Source organism: Harpia harpyja, chromosome 5 (assembly GCF_026419915.1).
Source record: "Harpia harpyja isolate bHarHar1 chromosome 5, bHarHar1 primary haplotype, whole genome shotgun sequence".
NCBI classification, from domain to species: Eukaryota; Metazoa; Chordata; class Aves; order Accipitriformes; family Accipitridae; genus Harpia; species Harpia harpyja.
Genome location: NC_068944.1, coordinates 56043969 through 56050018, shown reverse-complemented (window position 1 = coordinate 56050018; position 6050 = coordinate 56043969).

Genomic DNA, 6050 nt, shown 5'->3' with positions numbered 1-6050 from the left:
CTAAAGAATGAATTTAGCTCCTGTACACTAGATTTCAAGGAATACAATCTTCCTTACAGGAACAGAAAGAGGACTTTAGCCTACTTCCTCTTGAAGCTGTTGTCATAAGGAGTTTCACTGTTTCAGCATAATGACATAGATCACTTTAGATTGTCTGTAGGTCAATAAGATTTCTCTTATTTATTATTGCAGTGGTGTCTAAATACCTTGACCCAGGGACTCCATTTTGCTAGGCGCTCTCCAAATCCAAGACAGATTGTTGTCTCAAGCTGTTCTCAGACTAATGAGCTAAAATGGAATAAGGAATTGAGAGAGAAAACAGTCACGGAGGGATGAAATGATTTTTTTTCCAGTGTCATAAAACACCTTGGTGGACAAGATAATGCAAGGTAAACTGGAGTGTAAAATGGATGCACAGAGGCTACTCTGCAGTGGGCTGTCCCTGTGCTCACATTTATCCATGGCACGATCACACGTCTCTTACCTCATAGTAATGTGTTCATGTACCATATCTTTTCATCTTCAAGGGCTTCTGTTTTCACTCATATTGGTAGTTTGCTTTGTAGAAGGGGATGATCTGTTGTGTGACTGTCATGGGTAGGTATTGTTTCTGGTTGCCACAATACAACAGGTATTTTTCATTACTGGATGTGATCTGGTACTGTGAGGTGTATCATCAAGAAAAACTGCTATGAGAGAAAGAACATGGTTTCACTTCAAAGTATTGAAACAGAAGATCCAGGCAGTTTCTGGGTCTGCAGCTGATCTGGAGTTTGATTTTAGCATGAGTCAACTAATCTCTGGCTGGTTTTAGTATCTTAAGTAAGTAAAAATAATCGACTCGCCAATGTATTGTAGATGGGCTAGTTAGCTAGGTAGCTCTTTTTCTGATCAAAATATGTTTGGTCATAATATGTTGGAGAAATGCAAATTAAGTAATTTATTCAGGAGTTCAATAGCAGCATTTAAGAGTAGTACTAGAAAGTATAAATTGCAAGTGAAAACTGTCCTGCAAAGTAAAAAAAAAAAAAAAAAAAAGTAGTGTCTATTGTCATATACAGAATTTTCAAAAGTCTAGCATATATTTATATGTTACCTGAAGTTGACTTTTAACAGAGCTGATTTCTTCTTCAGCTGACACACAAGTTAACTTGTTTCTAAAGCCAGTTGTTTCTGAAGTTGTTCCTATTTCTGAAGCCAGCTCTTTGTTAAATTCATATTTGAATTGGTGATTAAAATAAGTCTTAAATGATGTGATAATTAGGGAGAATTAGGTCAGAATGCTTTTCCTTCATTCAGTGTTCTTTTCTTAGATTTCAACATTAATCCTTGTAGATTGGTTACTTGGGATACACTTTGTAAAATTTCCTAAGTGATCCAAAATGTTACAGAAATTGTTGTTGGCAGTTGTTTACTACATTTCTCATCCCTGGTGTTGGGGCTTTCTAGAAGAATTCAGACATCATTGCTCAGTTTCATAACCTGCAGTTCTCTGTAGACTTTCTAAGTGCTGAAATACTGTTGAATCATGAATCTCTATTAATATTATGAAATTAATTTCTGGTGACAGTAGAGATAATTCTGTACCTGCACTTGCAGGGTAGTATGATGCACCTCTTATCTTATATGTATTTAAGTACTTCAGCTGGATTTTATGTCACCTGGCATCTTTTGTACTGCTCTTAAAAATGCTTCAAAGGAGGAACACTTTTAAAATACACAGTATTAGGAAACAAATGCAACTAATTGGTAGTCCTTTGCTGTTTATTGCCAGGAAATGAAGTGTTCCCAGGGTCACACTGCCAGAGAAATCTGAGATGAAAACTAGAAGTCTCTGACTGACGTGATCTGGTATAGTCTGTGCTCTTATGCAAAGCAGAACTAACGCTCTGATGTTGCTGCTGAAGCAGTCTGTGTGGAGAACCCTGAAAAATGTGTCTCTGCTGTAGGCATTTATAGTTTGTAAATAATTGTTGTAACTAAGCATTAAGCAACCAATATTTCCTAATGACTATGATGAGGCAAAACTATTGTTCTTCATTACTGCCAAGGGAATGGGAAATCTGCTGGAAATTGCTGTAACTAAAAAGCAACAAATCGGAATTTCTTCTGCAGTCAAAGTGTGAACAAGTCACAACCATGGATTCAAGTGACACATTCTTTCCATTTGTGATTTTAAACTACCTTCTGGATAAGGAAAAATGAGGAGACATTTGGAACAGAATTTGTTCTGTGGTATGTATGGTTTGCAGAAAATAGGAGGGAAATGAATGCAGTGAGCTAAGACAGCAGCAAGGGAGGCAGAGCAGTGTGGTACCTTCATGAATCACTGCTTAAAAGGCCAATCCCAATGCTTGTAAGAAGTGCAAGGAGTGACCAGTAATAGCCTCCTAGCAGGAGAAGGATTTCACTGGCCTGTGATTCCACCATCTCACAGGGGTGGCCATGCAACTCTGCAACCTGAGCTGGCCCTTCTTGACTTTCAACATCTAGAGCGCTGCTATTTCAGACAACTGCATGTTTGAATGTGTGCCTACATTAACAGCTGCTCATGTGGAAGCTGAACTGGTTCCTCTTACACAAGAATCCTTCTGCACATAGGTTAGCAAAAGAAGTTTTACCAAATGTGAACAGAAGCTCTTCGTAAAACGTTACATATTTCTGGTGTATTAAATTATGTTTATCTAAATATCAGAAGGCAGGAATCCAGATGAAGGATCAAGTATATGCAGTAATACCTCATTTTCTTTTGCCAAAGAAAAAAGAACAGATAACATTCTCTTAATGCAAAGCAAAAAGAAAATCATAGTAAATTTGTTTTGAACTGTAGAATATGAATTCCTTGTTGAGCCAAATTCCTTAGTATGAGGAATTTTTCAAATAACATAATCTCTGGCAGGTAAGTTTTCTAACAGAAAGGCTGACATAGCCATGCAGTGGTGTGAAGGTAGTAATGTTTAAAGGTTGTGCTGGCTTTATGAATTGTGCATATTGAAACAAAACTAGTTAATAAAGATAGTGGATTTCTGCTAAGATGTAAGAATTGAAATGCCATATGCTCATCCTCACATTGTTGTTGTCTCATTGCAGTCTGAACATCTGGCTTGGTTTGTTTTGGTACAGATATTTTCAGACAAAAAATGAAATATGTAGACATCCATAGGTTTAAGCTGGCAAGCACAGTTTCTGCAGTGGACATGAATAATGGAGTAACCCACTGAAAGTCATGGCAGCTTGTATGTGGACTGCTCAATCCTGCCAGACATGTTCCTTACAGAACTGGTTTTTTTCCCATTTATGGTATTGGTTTGAATCCTTGTGTCAGTGAACACCAGTGGTTAATATGGGGCTTGAACTGAAGGCTGTTTTCAAAAATTTTAATTATAATAGAAGTCAAAGCTTTATTCTTTATTTCAAAGTTCAAGGACCTTTTTTAATCTAATGTTTACTAGAATTACAGCCTGCAAATGTGCACAGATAACGAGCATGTGTGTGTCCTTACTCTGTGCACTCCTATGCCAAAAGGAGGTTTAGGAATAGCAAGCAAGGCCTCCAGTGAGATCAGTTTGAAATAAGTCTGATTTAACGAATTCTGGGTTTTGTCATTTGTCATCAGATTGGTATTTAATACACCGCCAGCTCTGTTTTTATTCATTGCACTGACTTACTGACATATTTTCTTTGTCTCAGTGTACAGTTTGGGAAGTGTAGATCACATTACTTACCTCGCAAAGGTGTGCTTCACCCACCAAGCGCCGTTCTTTTGATAATAAGTGAATCCTTCAGTTTCAAAATGTTAGTCAATTCTCTTTGTTTTTCAGAATTACACTGTCTGCTTTGCAAAGTGAGCAACTCTTGCTAGTCTGGTACAGTTTGTTTGGTTAAGGACTTGGTTGGGTTTTCCATTTTTCATGTGAAATGCAACAATGGTTAGGGGAACTGTTGGCCTTGGCTTTACCTGGTCCTCCAGAAAGCCTCTGCAGATGGAGCAAATGCTTTGAGGATTGAAAGGCGGTCTAGCAGTAAAGCTGGAGAGGTGTCTCTTCCCTACATTTTCAGGCTTTCCAGGACCCTGGGAATTTCATATTGGGCATTTGGAGTCACTCTGCCAGATGGACAATAGCTTTGTAGAAGCTTTTGGCCTTTATGTATGTTCTGAAATTCAAAGGTGTACAGTTTTGAAAACTCTTACCTTCCTCCAGGCAACAAAATATGTTCCAGTAGAGCAATTAGGAATACTTTATACGTATTTTTAAGCCAAGAAAGCAATCTAACTGCAAGTCAGTTTTTAAATCTTAACTAAAATAAGGGTACATGGCCACACACTTCACCTCCTGCCTGCACCCAGACACCTGCTGCTTTATTCCCAATGTGCTTCCCTGCCCTGGCACTAGTGCCAGCACGCATTTGACCCCAAGGACCTGAATGAGGAAGCTGTGCCAGTTAGCCCTACCAGAAATTCACTTTCACTCCCACTGCATTCTTCCTAACTCTGCCCCTCCCTATCGTTTCATCTCCTGCCCTCCACTCCATGCTTCTATCACGCTTCACTGAGGCTTGAGATTTACCCCATTTCTTATGCCCTTATGATTCTGTTCATAAAATGTATTTCTTCCCTGTAACTTCTTTCCATTTTGCTGTCTTCACTGCTTACAGCACTCTATCCCCGATCTTATTTGAGCCATTGTTCTTTGCCAGGTACCTTTATTTGCCTAGTGTAGTCTATGCTGAAAGCTCTTTATGGGATGGAAGATACCATACCATATTTTGAAGAGAGGCTTATCAGTTGGCTCCTTGTGGTGGGTTGATGCTGGCTGGATGCCATGTGCCCACCAAAGCCGCTCTATCACTCCCCCCCTCAGCTGGACAGGGGAGAGAAAATATAATGAAAGGCTCAAGAGTCGAGATAAGGACAGGGAGAGATCACTCACTAATTACCATCACGGGCAAAACAGGCTCAACTTGGGGAAAACTAATTTATTGCCAGTCAAAATCAGAGTAGGATAATGAGAAATGAAACCAAATCTCAAAAACACCTGCCCTCCACCCCTCCCTTCTTCTTGGGCACAACTTCACTCCCAGATTCTCTACCTACAACCCCCTGCAGCAGCGCAGGGGGTCAGGGATGGAGGTTACAATCAGTTCATCACACTTTGTCTCTGCTGCTCCTTCTTCCTCAGGAGCAGGACTCCTCACACTCTTCCCCTGCTCCAGCGAAGGGTCCCTCCCACGGGAGACAGTCCTTCATGAACTTCTCCAATGTGGGTCCTTCCCATGGGCTGCAGTTCTTCACGAACTGCTCCAGCGTGGGTCCCTTCCATGGGGTGCAGTCCTTCAGGCACAGACTGCTCCAGCGTGGGTCCCCCATGGGGTCACAAGTCCTGCCAGAAAACCCACTCTGTGGGCTCCTCTCTCCACGGGTCCGCAGGTCCTGCCAGGAGCCTGCTCCAGCACGGGCTTCCCACGGGGTCACAGCCTCCTTTGGGCATCCACCTGCTCCGGCGTGGGGTTCTCCATGGGCTGCAGGTGGATATCTGCTCCACCGTGGACCTCCCTGGGCTGCAGGGGGACAGCCTGCCTCACCATGGTCTTCACCAGGGGCTGCAGGGGAATCTCTGCTCCGGTGCCTGGAGCATCTCCTCCCCCTCCTTCCTCACTGACCTGGGGGTCTGCAGGGTTGTTTCCCTCACTCCTCTCTCTGGCTGCAGTTGCCGTTGTGTAGGGTTTTTTCCCCCTTCTTCAGTCTGTTATCCCAGAGGCACTACCACTGTCGCTGATGGGCTCGACCTTGGCCGGCGGCAGGTCCGTCTTGGAGCCGGCTGGCATTGGCTCTGTCAGACATGGGGGAAGCTTCTAGCAGCTTCTCACAGAAGCCACCCCTGTAACCCCCTCCCCGCTACCAAAACCTTGCCACACAAACCCAATACAATTCTGTTCACCAGTTCACTGCTAGCAATAGTAGTCATCTTTTTGATTCACGCTTTCCTGTAATAAAGATACAAGAAGCTAACCTTGTTGTGTGAGCCTTGTTTTCAGTTTTACTTCCTTCC